Source organism: Pinus tabuliformis, chromosome 4_1 (genome assembly GCF_031772625.1).
Source record: "Pinus tabuliformis cultivar Carrire ecotype Pingquan chromosome 4_1, CPIR1, whole genome shotgun sequence".
NCBI classification, from domain to species: domain Eukaryota; kingdom Viridiplantae; phylum Streptophyta; class Pinopsida; order Pinales; family Pinaceae; genus Pinus; species Pinus tabuliformis.
In genome coordinates, this window is record NC_142303.1 from 436,938,652 (window position 1) to 436,957,775 (window position 19,124).

The window sequence follows — 19,124 nt, forward strand, 5'->3', positions numbered from 1 at the left end:
TGAGCCATGGCTAGCTCTCAGAGAATTTCATTCTCTTCGAGCTCTATACATATTATACTCATCTAGACATATGATACTCGCATCTCTACGTTTCACTTCTTTACTCTCTTCTCTACCGAGATAAAGATCTAGATCTAGTATAACTTAGCCATTCCAATAGCCAATAGTCTTTAGTCCTATTTAGTACCCTTCTAATAGTCCCCTTGGCATAGTAGGTAGATATTGATTCCTTGTCCATGCATGAAGTTCCATAGCAAGAGATTAGACCCACTTCACCATTGACCTTAGCATATGGAAGGAAGGAGGTGTAGATGCCATTCATAAGGCCAGGAGGTGCCCTTCTAGATAAGCCCATAGCCGATTATAGAGGAATCCCCTGTTTCATCGCAGATTGATGCTTAATATTGAATTTGCCAGAATGTTCCTTGCTCTCGACACGACACTGGTGAATAAGAAGCGGGGGGGGCTTGACAAAGCACCCAACCCCTACTTTAGCCCATTGATCGGTGAGGCATCCAACCCTTCACCTTCTCTCTTTGACCCTGCAGCGCTTAACTACGGTACTCTCTCACTTCGCCTAGCTAGGTTGTTCCTAAACTTGACCTTGCTTAGCCGGGTTGTGAGCCTAACAATTGGTTGGTCGGGGGAATGGTTCAGGGGATAGCTAGTTCGCCCTTACCTCGTTCTACTCTTTATTGGCGAATACAGACCCTGCCGACGAGCTGGGACAAGAGCTCCTAAACATGCATATATAAGGACAGGTTGAGACTAGGGAATGTTTGGGCATAAGACTCCATGTGATAGTACTCCTATGGTAGTATATCCATGATAAATATTTCCAACATCTCATGATTATTTTATTTGGTACTTCGAGGTAGTCGTACAGCATTTGGAGGAAGTTGTTGAACATGTAAGGCAATTGAAATACTATTTATGACCACACATAAGTGGATTGAATCCACCTCATTTCTATAGTTAACAAATTTGCATAGCGGCTCAAGCACGACTATTCACTATCTTAACAAAAGAAAGGTTAACACCAATTCTACATAAGATCCACATACTGTGACTGTAATCAGAATTTCATTTATGTGCATCCATAAAATCATCTCATTAACGCCACATGCAGTGCATTTAAAACTCAAGCAAATTCTCTCATATGCTAAGGAATTTATAACATAGAGGGTAAGAAACCAACATACAGAACAATCCACGCAAGTGAGTCAAACTAGATCAAAAGAGAGAACGACACTTGGAAAACAGAGCACCGCTACCCAACCTAGAAATGACTCTTCAGTTCACCACCGAGTCGAGGTTCTTGCCATGGATCAACCGCCTCCAATTGATCTATGCAATGGGTATTTAATACCTTCTTTCATGATATGGTTTCCATTAGCGGTGTCTCGCTTTTATGGATCTTTTTATCCATTTGCGTAGGCTTATCTCATAAAAGCTCACCTTTCTCTCCCATGAGGATTTTCCTCATAGAAGATTGCCTTTCTCTCCCGCACAACTTTTATGTTTTTCTCAATGGATATTTATCTCCAATCCATCCAACTTATCTAGAATTAAATCGAGAAGCTTTACCATGAAAGAATTATCCTTTCCCATTCACCAATGTGATTTGTCAAGAATCTCATCTCTTGGTGTCTCGCTTTTCCAAGTGATTAATTTATTAATAATGTATTTACTTTTTATATTACACATCATACCTAGCTTTTCTCAGCTTAGGTTTGCAAAGTTTGACACACAAGGGAGGGGTGTTACATTTTGGATCCCTCTCTTTCCTTAAGATCCCTCCAACTGCAGCTAGAGTTCTTAGATGACTGTAAGGAGGAAGCCCCTATTGGAAAGGGACAGACAGTTTGAAGGTGTCTATCTTGTTGGTAATTCCTATATCGAAAAGTTGTATTTTCATAGTCCAAGGGTTGGGAATACACAATTCCCATCCACTTGAGCTCAATTTTATCTCGCAAAACTTCATTGGGATCTACCTAAACACATATGCAAACATAGGTGAAAATGCCTTTCAAAATTCTTTCCCTGTCTACTTTGATGAATCTTCCAATAAAATTGCCCACTTTTTCTAAGAGATCTAGATGGGTAAAGTGAATGGGAAAACTGGGAATCTTACCCATACTAGAGTAGTCATCGGCAACATAGTGAGAGGATTGAAGTTGGGAAACCATGGCTTCACTAGAAGACCAACTCATCCCCAAAACCATGGACCTTGGTCAAGGATTTTTTTCTTATCCTCAAGACATTTGAAGATCACCACAAAAAAACATGGGTCTACATCCACCCAAACCGGCGTTCATCCAATCCTATCATAATCGAACAGAAAAACGCTACTTTTTCAATAGAAAATGGGGAATAAAAGTATCACCCAAGGATAATGACCATCGCATCAAGCGCTCAATCATAAGGAAGGAGCAATAATTTGACAATCACACGTCCTTGATTTCTGTTGATTTAACTCTAAACACTCACGTAATATTCTCTTGCTTGGCGAATTAAACACCACTGCATGGAATGGACGAGGATTGAGCCGAACCCTGGATGAAGCCCACTTCATTCTCATCTAAACACAAAACTATATATACATCAAAGCTATTACAATAGATTCTGACTGTCAACACCTCGAGGTTCTGTTTATATGTGGCTACCTTTTATGGTTTCTATTGAATGTGTGATTGGCAATAGTAATGGCAACTTAGGGCTGCCAAATTTCCTTCGATTCCCTCACTACATCCTAACGCAAATAGTTGTTCAATGCCTTGGTTGTCTTTCAAAACTGGTAGGCAACGTCTTCTTTGATATTTCTCGATGGTTTTAATTCCACTACAATCACAACTTTCATTTACATAAACTTCGTGTTTTCGCACGAGCGACGATTGTTCCAAGGTGAAATGTCACTTGGATGGTTTCAATGTTGTTGAACCATCATAACTAACTAACGGATATGCCCATTACAATTTTATACCACCCCATTATCAATATCAATTATGCATGGGAACCAATTAAAGCAACTTTTCACATTAATTTTATATGAGCATGAGAACATGTGTTAACAAGCAGCCCATAAAGCCTCATTTTGAATGCCATAGTCACTTAGAAGGAATTCCTCTTGTAGTAGCATCCTCCCTACTAAACTTTGCTAGTGCTAACATTAGAACCACCATTACAACAAGATATCTTTCTAGTGTTGACAACACCATTATAGTAAGATACCTCAAGAGAGACAGAAAATTTAAAAAGTATGATAGTAATATGTATCCAGAAGATGGTATTGAAACTAGTAATTGTTCACGAATCCATAAGATTGTAAGGTCATTCTCATTATCATAATCATTGTCATCATCATCACCATCATCCTTGTCATTGTTATTGCCATCATTACATTATCATCATAATCACCATTCATGCCATCATCATCATCATTATGGACATTGTTTGCAATTGTTCATAATTGTAGATGTTGTAAGAAATATCATCAACCCAAAAAATGTGATCAGTGCTAGAAAAGGGTTGTTTAGGACACATTGATATACGTAAGAGAAATAACAACTCTATTTTTGACAGATGATTGATGATCATCATCATCACCACCATTATTATCGTCATTGTCATTTTTATCATCCCCATCATCATCATTAATGTAATTTCTATCGACATTGTTGTAATCATGCATCATCATCATTCATGCCATTATTGTTTTTGATGATGACCTAGATGAAAATGATGATCATGACACCAAAGATAATGCTTATGATTATGACAATGACAACATCTAAAATTGGGAAGATTCGCCAACGTAATTAGCATCGTCATCATCATAATCATTGCCATCATCATCATTGTCATTGTAACCACTATCGTCTTTATCATCATAATCACAATTCATGTCATCGCCATCATCTTCATTTTCATCATTGTCAATATTATTGACATTGTCATCAATTGTTCATAATTGTCAATGCCATAAGGAATATCATCAATGCAGAAAATATGATGAGTGTTGGAAAAGGGATGCAAAAGCGAACATAGAAATGGGGGCAACAATAGAAGTAAAATTGGATGAAAAGTGGATACAACATAAGTAGATGCACAACAACATGAAAAACCTGACACAAAAGTGGATGCAAAAGTAGATGCAGTTGTCAATGCAAACTTGGATGCAAACATGAAGGCAAAAGTGGAAGCAAACATGGGTCCAATGGTAGGTGTAAAACTTGGCACAAATTGTGGTGAAACAAATGTGGATGCAACAACGGAAACAAAAGTATATGCAAAAATGGATGAAACAAAAGTGGATGCAATAGGGGATGCAAACGTGGAAGCAAATGTGGTTGCAATGGTAGGCGCAAGATATGGTGCAACAAAAGTGGATGTAACAATAGACAAAAAATATGCAAAATAAGATGCAAAAATGGATGTAAAAGTGGAAGCAAACATTGATGCAACAGGCAAAACAAAATTGGATGCAAAAAATGGATATAATGTAAGTAGATGCAAAAGTAGATACAAAACGAGATGCAAAACCCAATGCATAAACCTGACATAAAAGTGGATGCAAAAATAGATGCAATATTTGATGCAAAAGAGGATGTGAACATGGATGCAAAATTAGAAGCAAACGTGGATACAACAGTGAGTGCAAAACATGGTGCAAATTGTGGCATAACAAAAGTGGATGTAATGATAGATGCAAAAAAAGAATCAAAGTATGATGCAAATGAAGATGTAAAAAGGGATGCAAAAAGTGAAATTTAAAATGGGTGCAACAGTGGATGCAAAATTGTGTGCAAAAGTGGATGCAATAGAAGTCGATGCAAAAGTAGATGCAAAACGAGACACAAAACCCGATGCAAATCCCGGTCCAAAATTGGATACAAAAAGGGATGCAAAAATAGATGTAGTAGTTGATGAAAACATAGACGCAAATGAGGATGCAAACGTGGATGCAAAATTATAATCAAAAGTGGGTGCAAAAGGAGGTGCCAAACTAGGCGCTAATTGTGGCACAAAAATATTAGATGCAATAGTGGGTACAATAATAGATGCAAAAGAGGATGTAAATATGGATGCCAAACAAGAGGGCAAAGTGGATGCAACAAAAGTAGATGCAAAATTTTATGCAAAACTAGACACAAAACACGATGTAAAACTTGGTGCAAAAGGGATGCACAAATGGATGAAAAAATGGATGCAAAAAATGATTTAAAAAAGGATGCAAAAAAGGATGCGAAAGTCGATGCAAAAGTTGATGCAAGTGTAGGTGCAAAAAGTGGATGCAAATGAGGATGCAAAAGTATGTCAAACAAAATTAGGTGCCAAACTTGATGCAAAACCTGGAACAAAACCTGGTGTAAAGGATGACACAAAACTTGGCATAAAATTTGGTGCAAAACGTGGTGCAAAACCTATTGCAATACCTGGTGCTAAACTTGGTGTAAGATTTGGTGCAAAACTTGATGCAAATTTTGTGTCAAGTTTTGCACCATATTTGATAAATGGATGCAAATAGCACCAAAAATGGGCTCTAGATGCAAAAAAAGAAGTAAAAAGGGACGCTAATCGCTGGTTTTGTTGTAGTGACATGTTCTCAAGATTTCCATCTACTCAGTTTTGTTAGATTTTGTTATAACCAGTCTACCCCTAATTGTTTGAAATTCTGTTCGAAACTTAGACATACTAGAAAATTATGATAAAAATCAGATATGGTAGTTTCTAAAGGGATGAGCTCACCAGTGGTTATTGCAAATATTAGTTCTTCCTCAAATCTTCAGACAATAGTAGCAAATATTATACCGTGGACTGTCCCTATAAAGCTCATACAACAGGAGATAAAATTCAGATATGGTAGTTTCTAAAGGGATGAGTTCACCAGTGGTTATTGTAAAGATTAGTTCCTCCTCAAATCTTCAGATAACAGTGGAAAATATTATACCATGGACTGACCCTATAAAGCTCAGACAACAGAAGAAAATATTATAGCAAGATAAACCGCACAATGTTGCACAAGAAACCACTTATTGTAGTCCCAGTCATTATTTCTGTAGCGAAATAGTTCAAACATATATTAAATTTTGAGGGAAAGGTTCTACACAAGCCTTCTTAGACAAACCGTAAGAGATACAAACGAAAACAAACCCTAATGAGGATGCCTCAAATTCTTATAAATTCTTCTGTAAGTAAGAGAAACAAAAAATTAAGGGAAAACAAAAACAAACCCTGATGGGGAGTTAATCACCTGTTGAATCTTTTAAAAGAGAGAAGGATAACTTGGAAAGGCTTGGGTCTTTGGTAGAATTCCATCGCCCTGGACACAATTAACCAAGGTCCAAGCATAGCTGAACCTCCTCTTTAAAAAATAGTGGAAACCTTGATTAAATTAAAAATCCCCTTCCTTTGAAGAAACAGTAGAAACCTTGAACAAATTAAAAAGCCGGAGGAGTTGGTTCCAAGCACGATAAATCACCCATTGAAGTCGGTGGTGATCTAACGGAGGAGCTCGTTCGACTGAATTTACTGTTGAAGAAAAAGAACCTGGATGGTTGAAAAGCAGAGGAATACGAACTCAGTTTACGATTAAGTAGGAGGAGTCGGTGGTGATCTAACGCCCAATATTGTTTTAATCGTCTAACATCTCATCAAACACTGCAAAACTGTACACGGTGGCAGTTAGGTGAGTTCTTTTCAAAGAGAAACGCCTTACAGCATAAATATTTTATATTGACAAATGTGGTTCATACTATTCGACAAAATGTGAAAAGCTATAAAACAAAGGGTCTCAATATTGAAAATTGTGTTTTTAACATTGTTTTTAACTTTTTTTGCATGCAGGAAATTGCCTCGAAATTATCTGTGCAACGCTTCCTCCAAAAGTGAAAGGAGAGGTAAATAAACTCTATATCATTTTAAAAAATTATGTATATTCAGATGATTGAATAGCAAATCCAACATTTAAATCAATTACTGATAATTATATTTAGTGTAAATTTAGATGACTGAGTAGGCAAATGTGTATTAAAAGGATGAAATTTTTTGGTACAGAGTCAACTATTTTCCCTATGAAGCCCAATTGTTATTCCATGATTCAAGGCAATCTAAAATGTAAACTATTGCGGAAATCTATCATTTACTACTAGCATAGCTGAGACGTCAACTATAATTCCATATACTACTTTAATAGCAGGTTCTTGCATTCTGAATAATTTTTATTTATCACTTAATCCTCTAAACTATATGTTGAAAATTTTGGTCAGAAGCAAAACACTAGAGATTTGCTAAATGGGGAAAGAAAGTGAAATGGTAATATGAATGATTCCTCCTAACATCTGAATGACTTTGCTCAGGAAAGAAAGGTGAGATGCATTGAAATGGATGCATCACAGTTCAACTAAAGTCATTTTTTTGTTATGCTGAGTGTTTCTCCATCATATTCCCTCTTTTTGCATTTCTAAAATCACTTTTCTCCACTTGTGAAATGCCCACTCTTCTTTCTGGTAAAATTTGCTTGATCTACTTTCTGTATTATCAAAATCAATGATCTTCCTTCCCTACTATTTCCATAACCAACATATCATAGCTGTAAACATCACATTCTTCAACATATCTTTGAGGCACCCTAGGAAACAACTAAAATCTGAAACTTTCAGCCAGGAATCAAAATAAAAATGAACATTGTGGCATTTTATATCACACTATAAGATGTGACTCCTGAAAACCATTGTGGAGTTTTATATCACAACGTAATATTAGAGTCTTGAAGTCTTACTTTAGGTACACGAACTGCAATTGAATAAAACTATCTCCAATCCAACTCATAGTCATGGCCTCCATTGATATACTTGCCATGAAACCATTAACCTTTTATCCATGCAACAAACTTATTTTGGGTCATGCAGAAAATATTGTAGAGGACCATTGTAGCTAGTTCAGTAACCCCAGATACCCCTGTAGCCTCTTTTAAAAACTGGAGATGATAACCCAATAGACCATTGTATCCACCTCAGTCATTCACTCTTTTTATTTATCCAAAACTGACCAAAATTGATAGTCGCTAGAAGCTTTCCTAATAAATGTTCAACAAGATTAATAGAATATACAAAATAAACCAACATAACCAGCGGATAAGTTTATCACTGAATCTTCTCACTTTACCTGATTCAATTGGCCAAAGATCACATGCACAATTCCTCCTTTGATTTGCCTAAGTGGATTATCGGGATACATAGTGGGCACAAGTGTTAAATGTACTCGTTAATCGAAGAGGATTGAGCAATAGAGGCTATGCAACAAAATAGGAAGGACAAGATTTTGGTAGAGTGAACCTATGGTGTCCTTTAGGGTTATGGTTTCAAGGGATCCCAAAGAGTTTTGCGGTATGGATACATGGAAACTTTGGGTATAGTTTGTTGTATTGCATCTCACACTGTGATATAAATCTCTGCAATGTTCTTTTGGATGCCAACATTTTATTCAGTTTCAGATTTAGGAAGCCACACAATAAGGAATACTATGTTACCTTGTCCCAGAGATATGGTCAAGAATGTTCATTGATAATGTGATGGTCAAGAATGTAGCCAAGGTGGTTGAGAGAGTTTAATGTTAACCTCTCCACCTAGGTTCAAGCATTAGAGGAATTTTGAGGTCTAAAATGGGCCTCCTAAGAAAAATGTACAACCAAAATAAACTTTGTAAGAACCAATAGGATTCAAGATGATGATGTCAACCATGGGGGATGATTCACCATTTCTGGAGTAAAAAGGTAAAAAGATTAGAAAACAATGAAATAATAAAACTGTTTTTTCAATTTGTATTTTCAACTTATCTCCCTATGGGTTTACTCAAATTTCGAGTAGGAATACTCATTCAATGTAGAATTTGATTCCTCACCCAAGGAGTAAGCATGTTGCATAGTTTCGATGGACCCCGCTACACGAAAAATGAGAAATACATGAAAAACGTGATTGCAATCACTTGTTTTCATGTATTTCTCCTTTTTCATGTAGCAGGGTCCATCAAAAGTATGCAACATGGGTACTCCTTGTATGAGGAATTCATTTTTTCATCCAATGAGGACTCCCACTTGAAATTTGAATAAAACATTAGGGAGATAAGTAGAAAATACGAGTTGAAAAAATAGTTTTATTATTTTATTATTTTCTAATATTTTTACCTGTTTAATCCAAAAATGGTGAATCATTCCCCATGGTTGACATCATCGTCTTGCATCCTATTGGTTCTTATAAAGTTTATTTTGGTTGTACAATTTTCTTAGGAAGCCCATTTTAGACCTTAAAATTCCTCTAATGCTTGTACCTAGGCGGAGAGGTTAACATTAAACTCTCCCAACCACCTTGGCTGCATTCAATTGACAAACAAGATTTTCATGTCTAATTAGAAACTATTTTCTCATATTATGTGTGTTGTCTATTTCATTAAAGAAAGTTTTGTTAAAAATTATGGTTGATTTTTATACCAATGATGATATTTTTAATAAATTTGTAAACTTTAAAATGTCTAATAGTTATAAAACGGTAACCTAAATTATGTAGGATATTGTTGGAATCACAAGTTTGAGTCATGACCTCAACTCTTTGCAATTTCAATGCTCTAAAGGTTTTTCAGGGTGCTAAATCTATAAATGTAGTCAAAAATATATTTTATATAACAAAAACTCAAGGTTTCATAAAAAAATGTTTCATTGGATTCTGTCCAAAAACCAAAATGTCTAATAGTTAGACAACACCAAACTTTAATGGTTATTTTCTATATAGGCATGATAATTTTAATAAATTTGTATTAGGTATTGAATAATTGTAGTAACATGTTTATTAACTATGACATTTATATAAATTAAATAGTTGGTTAATGTCATTTTTTAATCATGGAGATTTCTTTCCACTTTATCACGAAGACATGTCCAAAAAGGCATGAGTTAGCTTATGTTGATATGACACGTTTTTAGGCATTTTTAAAAAAATTAATCAATTTATTTAAAAACTTAGAAATCGCATAATTATTTTTTAAAGAAATTTCAACTTTTGATCTGTGATTACTATTAAGAATGTCATAGAATATTTTGTGGAAGATAAATCCTTACCATCCATATAATAATTATTAATAATTAACTTAAATTATCAAAACATTATTCCAAAATAAACATGCTTATCTACCTAAATATATAAATTGAAATTGTTCTTTTTATTTTGTGAATTGCGACACTTTGTATTCAATATAAAAAAAAAAAAATATATATATATATATATATATATATATATATATATATATATATTCTAGACCCCCCTAACAATACAAAAGAAGCTAAACAGCTTGGTCACCCACAATACATAAATATCCAAAGAAAAGGATGCTCCTCATTTCAACAACTGCCAATATTATAACCATACATAGGTTGTTTGCATGCAAGTTTCATCGTCAATACATTAAATCTAATAAACCATGGTACTAAGATAACTGAGACTAGAAAGGAGAAACAATAAACCTAAAAGGAGAACCAACCAACCTAAAATATGACTTTCACCCGAGACATGGCTTTAGTCCTTCACAATAACTTCTTCCGAAGAAAACCCACAATACCTCTACTCCAAACACCAATAAGAAGTATCCTTAAGATGCCCAGAGCCATAAGGGAATACATCATGCCTTAGTGAACACATGTATGGCCAGAGATTTAATACCAAGAGGAGGTGATAAATAGTAATAGTTTCAAAAATGGAAGCACTATGTTATGCCTTCAGTGAAATACAACCAACAATGTTTCTTGTAATTAATACACCCATAACTAGATAGAGGGACACTAGTCCAGAATTCATAACATAAAAGAGCCAAGACAAACTATTTAGTAAAGTGTGGGTGAGCCATAAACAACCCAGAAAAGAACAATGTACATCGAAACACAAAGTTGTCCACAAAAAAATAGAGCAGGATAACACCCCATAGAAAATCACTGAAACAATGTCACTAACATAACAATCAAGTCCATAACCACCAATCTCTAAACCAGAAATAGAGTGCCCATAAAAAAAGTCCCTCCAAAGTACACAAAACAACAAAATGGAAAATGCGCCACTAAAATATCCATAAGAAGAGTAGCAAGGGGCTATACAATTTCCTATAATGCACCAAATTTCCAACAAGCAAAATATTCTATAACGTTGTGCTTCAGAGCCAAAACCTGATGAGCACCATCATAGAAAATATATACCTGATGGATGCATGCCAAAATTTATAACAAAAAATCATGAAAACCACCATCTTTAGTCTTAATCAGAAGAAATTAAAGTAGGATCCCATACACTATCAGTCGAAGGATATTTGAGGTCACCATATGTAGATTCACTCACAAAGAAGTGTTCTTCATGAGCCAAGAAAGAATCCACATTATCCAAGTAGAACCTTCGATTACGAAGCACACATTTGATATCATCCAATGAAGAGAATATATTATAGGCCTCCACTTATTTTTCTTTAAAAGTTAGACACAATATGGTAGCCATTTGTTGGTGTAAAGCCAACGGATTCATAAAATGAAGCCTTCTCTTCCTAAATATGCTAGGATTAGGAACCATTTTCATATCCTCCCTCACTAACTCAGAATCAAAGTGATAAGGTCGGTCCCTGACCTCTTTTCTTTCCAGCATTAAAATTTCCTTCCTTTAATAGGAACAACAGCAAAGAAGGGAGCGACAAAATCATAGGAAAAAGGACAACCCCTTTTATATCCTACATTTCCTCCACCACCTTTCCTACTACACATTCTCTGCCTAGGATACATGAGTGAAGCAACTAAGGAACACTAAGAACAAGGACTAAAAGAGCCTCTACCTATAAAGCAAGAAAAAAGACGGGATATAGAACCCTAATCTCTCAATGTTAGGACTACTAAATCATCACCCAACTGCACTACTAAATATTTAATATAGAAATCATATAAATAAAATGGTTGATAAATGTCTATAGACATCAATCCTTGATAAGCATCTAAATACTCACTTCATAATACATCTCACATTGCTAAAATTGAAAAATCATAAAAATTAACTAAATTATAACTTTATTTTAAATTATTGTTAATTTTTAAAAGAATTAATATATAATTAACCATATATACATTAAAAAATTATAATAAGATTACCGACCATGGAGTTTCAACCCCACTTTACCATGGAGATTTTTAATCTGTAAATATGTTTTGTTACAATACCATCAATATCAATACCACATGCCTAAAAAACCATAACTCATTTCGTATGACACTTGTTCATACGACATCTTTTTAATTAATCAATTTAATTAAAAGAGCATGATTATATTGAAGATAAATGTCAACCTTTAATTTGTGAATACAACTAAAAATATTTTAAATATTTTATGGAATTTAAATCTTTCATGATTAAATTATAATTTAAAAACCTTATTTTAAAATAGACACTGACCAATTAAATTTAATTTACCTCATTCCATTATTGTAATATCATATAGTGTATGAGTATTTTTAATTTTAAAGCATAATTAACTAAAATTGTTTTTGTAAATAATTAAATTTTTATAACGTTATTTTTCTCTAAAATAATGCTATTTTATAAGAATTTTTTAATAATTGTTTTTTTATAAAGATAATACTGTTTTTGGGTAATTAACTTTTGATATCTTTAATATATTAATTAGTTTGTGCAACAATAGTATTTTTTTAAAACTAATGGTTGATAAATTGTATAATAAAATCATAACTTTTTTCTTTAGAGTATTTTATGTTATTAAACTGAATTTTATTTTTAACTAATTAAAAGTTTACATATCATATATTATTTCTTATTATTAAAAATGTTATTAAACTAAATTTTATTTTTAACTAATTTTTAGTTGGAAGTTTACCTATCATAAATTATTTCATATCATTAAAAATAGAATTTAGAAATTTACATATCATAAATTATTTCATATTATTAAAAATAGAAAGTTTACATATCATATATTATTTCTTATTATTAAAAATGTTATTAAACTAAATTTTATTTTTAACTAATTTTTAGTTGGAAGTTTACCTATCATAAATTATTTCATATCATTAAAAATAGAATTTAGAAATTTACATATCATAAATTATTTCATATTATTAAAAATAGAATTTAGTTAGTAATAATTATGTATGAGTTATTCTAACCATATTGTAATATATTGTTATGTATTATGTGACATTACCACTCATGTAAGTGGTACCTTATTTTTTTTCATCAAAATTCATAAGTGTGTATAACTAATATTGTTATATTTAAAATAAATATGATGTCAAGTTTAAGTTATGAATCATATTTAATCAATATAACTTAAATGATTGTACTTAATTAATTATTAGAAATGTACCTCATATTTATTGAATATTAAATTCATGGCTATTAAATTACTATGAGATAATTTGACCACGGTTCCCAATATCTATTTTGTTTCTATTCCAACTATAAAAGGGACCTTTTTACCATTGGGATTTTGGTAAAGAGAAAAATTATCTTCATGTTTTTTACACTAAATGTTTACACTCATTTTATCTATTTTATGCAATTGGTAGTTTCCTTTCATCATACAGTTACAAATGTTCATAACATCTTTTCAACACAAAAATAATTCCCTTTCTCTAGTCGTCACATTCATGTCAACATATTTCTTAATCTGAATTTTACACACTTAGTCATGTGGCAATTCCAAAAAAAAAATTAACTTTCTACTTAAGAAACCATGCCCCTTGAAATCATTGGTTTATGTAAGGACATAGCACCACCCAAAGTGTTATGTTGGCCATGATATGTCCATCATTCCCCATCTTCACTATCATACATTCTATATGTTACACTTCCTATGTGTAGGCCTTAGACGATAACCTTTATAATGAAATGGCACTGGAATCTCCTCTTATTAACAAATAAAGGCCCTCCTTTAATTGCGTGATCCCCTTTCTTATCCTTTCGGCCATATGAGCAAGCATATTTGCATAAGAAATTTTGAAATTTCAATACATGTGACAAGTGATAAAGCACCATTAATCCCAACATCTAAATAATTCATTTTTGAAATACTTATAACTCATATCACAAGGCAAAGTTAACCCTTGAACTTGGGGGTTTGTTTTTTCAACAAGTGAAGGTACATGGAGCTTTTGAATTCATTTCTTCTCCTCTTAAAGCTAGGAACTCAATGTAAGGGAATTTATGTCACCCAAATAATGTTCATGTTCATGCTATATACTTCAAACTAGATTAAATCTTTACCATAAAATATGATACTGTCTTTAGGGTTTTGTACCTCAAGGCTCATGGTAGTCTTTTGTCTGTTTTGGTTTCCGATTTTGCATTAATGTCTATAAACAATTTGGAAATATATTAGGTAAAATTTCTATACATTCACAAATTTTTATTAAAACATTTAGCTTAAAAAATGAGCGCAAAAACACGATTTTGATTAATACTAGCACTTTTTTGTTGGAAATTTGTCAAAAGACAAAATTACAAATTGTTGCTTAATTTTCAACATTTGAAGGACTCATTTCTTTGAGAATGAAATTTTAGGGTATGGTATAGAAGATATTAAATAAGTTTACTATTAAAACCGATGTTGTGTTCACTATTGTGTTCATGGTCAATAAATGGATGGGAGAAACAAAAATGAAAATGTGCGCATTCAAGGGAAGCATGATCGACATCATCACTTTTAGAGACTATAGTTCAAGTTCAATTTCATAATCATGAGGTTCACTTTGTAGTTGTGAAGGACAACCAAATTTCCATTTATATGGCTATAAATTGGAAGGCCTATGCCATGGAAGACCCTATGCTCTCTCTCACACACATATTGAGGAAATAACTCTTATTATTAGCCTATTGTGCTACTACAACTTTTAACCTTCAAAATTACCCTATACTCTTTTAATGAAGGTATATTATTTTCATAAATGAAGAATATAAAACAATTAAAAACATTTGCATTACTTGTGGTTGTTGATATGAGATGGTGTTCCTTGCAATGTTGTTGGGACCACAACAATTGCTACTTGCTTCTCTTTCATCCTTTCTTAAATATGTAAGTAAAATCATTTACAAATATTCGATCCTTTTCATTGTAGTCATCAAACATTCATAGATGTGTGCTTTTGTCACAATCCTCCTCATTCTTGTCACCGAATGGATTTTTTTGGGTGAGGGTAAGGGATGAAGTTTTAGATATTTTGATGTTGTAATCTTATGCTCCTCATTCTTGTCACCAATCATGGGCTTTGTGAATGGACTCTTTTTGGGTGAGGTTAAGGGATGAAGTTTTAGATATTTTGAGGTTGTAATTTTCTGGGAGGGAAAAATGGATTGGGTGTGCATTGAATAAATATAAAGCTACATTCAAAAATTAAATAATAATGACTCTCAAAATTATTTTCATGCTTGTATAGAAGTGCACTAGTTAAAATATAATGCTACATTCAACAATTAAATAATAATGACCCCATAAATTATTTTCATGCATGCATAGAAGTGGAGTGGAGAGAAATATTTCTCATAATCTAGGTACACTTATATGACAAATTTGGTTATGGTCATATCTGTTTCCATAAATGATCCTTTGCATTTAGGTAAACACACTAAAATGAGGAAAGAGGAATATCTCTCTCTCTCTCTCTCTCTCTCTCTCTCTCTCTCTCTCTCTCTCTATATATATATATATATAGATATATATTAAAAAAATAAAAACCCAAAGAAGTAAAGTAAACACCTCGACTTTGCTGCCATGAAAGTTGAGGTGTTAGATAAGAATCACTTCACTTATTTGTTTAAGAAAAACTATCTTTGCAATTTTTAAATTTTCTATAATTGAAAATGAGATTATATTCTTATATTAGTTTGTAAAATTTTTAATATTTCATATAATTTACTTATTTGTTTAAGGAAAACTTTGTTTGCAATTTTTAAATTTTCTATAATTGAAAACGAGATTATATTCTTATATTAATTTGTAAAAATTTTAATATTTCATTTTCTTATATTAGAGTGTAAAGCTTTTAATATTTCATTTTAGAGTTTGTACACATTTTTGTCTTTTTAACAAAAAGAATATACATTCATGTATTTGCATAATTTTATGTAATTCTTTTGGACAAATTTTAAGTCTTCTAAAAATGTTCAAATCTTAAATTTATCTCAATTCGATTAGGCAATGTTACTTTAATAAAAAGAATATACATTCATGTCTTTGCATAATTTTATGTTATTTTTTTGACAAATTTGAAGTCTTCTAAAAATGTTCAAATCTTAAATTTATCTCAATTAGATTAGGCAATGTTACTTCAGTGTTTTTTTCAGAGAAAAAAGCATCATAGATTATATTGAGACAATATAAAAACCATCATAAGATACAAAAGGGTGGCAAGAGAAGCCACGATCCAAGACATCTCGAGAAACAAGCAAAAGTCAGATGTCCGAAAAGGCACCTTGTGCAGAAAGACAAATACATCAACATGGAAACATAAAGGACTGAGAATACAGGAATCCGTATTACAAAACATATACATCAGGTTCAGGAATCATGGCATAAATGCACCAAAAAAAATAACCAGGAGAAACAAATTCCAAGAGCGGCCAGGACATCACATCCACCATTACTTCCATAGACAAAAAGCCAAAGTCATATAGCGGGCCCATTCTTTTTGGGCTGCTTTTTTGGGACTGAATCGAATATTGCAATGATGCGATGCAAAATGGATCTATAGGGATCCTTTGAGTCTCTGAAAATTTTATAATTCCTCCACTTCCATGCGCACCATAACATAATAACGATGAGAATACGCCTTGGCTCCCTTTGTCTGCACCACCATTCGAAAGCTGCATGGATAGAAACAAAAACAACATGAGGAAAACCAAGAAGAATGGCCAGATCATACCAGATTTGCTGAGAGGATTTGCATTGGAAGAACATGTGGAGATTTGACTCCTCGTCTGATTCACACATCGAACACCTGCTAGGGCCGTGCCAGCTTCTTTTCCTCAAGTTATCCCATGTCAGGTTCTTATTATTAAACACCAACCATGCGAAAAGAATCATCTTAGGGGGGCATCCCGATTTCCAGAGAACCATTGGAAATTTAGAGCTTGAATGCGGAACCTTAGAAGAGATAATATCAGAGTAAATATCTTTTACTCGGGCTGGTAATTGAGCGTTTGACATAGTCCAAGTTAGGTGATCAGTCGACCCTCCACGATGAATCCCGCAGCCTTCTAGGGAATCTTTGACAGCTTTCCATGATGAACTCAGTTCGACTGGCAAACCAAGATCAGTGGCATCCTTCCATAAAGGAACAAGGCTACACCATTCGGAAATGAGTTTATCCCATGTAAAGATACCATTTCTGTGTAGGGGATATAAGAGGTTTTCAGGAATGGAAATGTTTCCACGACAGCAGGCAATAGAATCAAAACCAATTAAGATATTGTTACCAGAGTGAATCCTCCACCTCAGATTCTTTATAAAGTATTTCTCGACCTTCTGAAAACTGAGCCAAATGGCTGATCCATGTTTGGTTCCAATTGCTCCAGATCTGTACCAATATTCCAGATTTTTGCCTTTCATATATTTTAGTTTTACAGTGACACTCCATGGCCCTTCCCCGAAGATCCCTCTCCAGAGTGATTTACATAATAGAGCTTTACCAAAAACCCTCAAATCCATTAAGCCCCATCCCCCAAGACGCTTAGGTAATGAAATACTATCCATTTTGGAAAGATGGAACTTTCGCTGATCAGATTTACCACCCCAGATAAAATTTGCCGTAACCTTGGTCATCTTATGAATAATGCTTGCCGGGAGGAAGAATAAATGAGCCCAATAGATAGCCATCTGCAATAAAACAGATTGAGAGAGAATGACTCTACCTGCCAAGGATAGACTCCTATGTTCCCATGCAGATATCTTTTTATAATATCTCTCTGTCAGCCATTGCCAATCATTCTTGGAGTAACCCTTAGCTTTGAGATGAAAGCCTAAATATTTGAGGCCCTCCTTGAGCGGCCTTGTCTCTATACCAAAAAGCTCAGAAATCCAATTCACCGTCTCCATGTTGACATCATTGTGAAAGAGTGAGGATTTCGCTTTGTTGATAATAAGCCCGGAGGCTCTTTGGAATCTTTCAAGTATATCTTTTAAACACATCCAAGATATTCTGCATAGCATTGCAAATAAGAGCACATCATCAACAAAGAGGTTGTGCGAAATGAAGTTGTGCCTGCATATTTTAATAGGCTTGCATCTGTTTTCAGCGACCGCTTTATTGATGTGGATGCTTAGAGAGTTCATGGCCAGAATAAACAAAAGAGGCAAAAGGGGGCATCCCTGACGCAGACCTCTTTCTGCTTGAAAAAAATGGGAAGGAATACCATTGATAATGACCGCATAGTTCACATTCTCTACGCAAGCCATGATCCATCGGATGGAGTTGGGCCTCAAACCGATCTTAGCCAAAAGACATTCGACAAACCCCCAGTCTAAGCAGTCGTAAGCTTTCTGCAAATCTATTTTCATGATGGCCGCTTCTGTGTTTTGAGAAGACATAGAGAACAGACACTCTTGTGTATTAGCCACGGCATCCAAAATATTGCGGCCCTTCAGAAAAGCGAATTGGTCCTTAGATAAAAAGGAAGCCAGTGTTCCTTTTATTCTTTCAGCAATAACTTTAGTGATGATTTTGAAAGAAATATTGCATAATGATATCGGTCTGAAATCATGAAAAGATTCCGCCTCCCCTTTTTCGGAATTAAAGCAATCAAAGTGGAAGTAGTGATATGGTGAATGCAGCCAGTCATTCTAGACGCTTCCACCATCCTCAGCAGATCATGCTTAATGAGGTCGAAGAAGTGGGTGAAAAATTCGATTGTCTAGCCATCCGGGCCTGGGCTCTTATCCTTCTTAAAGGACTTCAAAATTCCAAGAAGCTCGTTCTCTGTGACTGGCTGAAACAGGGCCTCATTCTTTTCATCGTCAAACATCTGAGGAACCAATTCAATACCCCATAGAATGTCCTGAAAAGCACCATCTTTCCTTCTGCTGTATTGGCTCTTGAAATG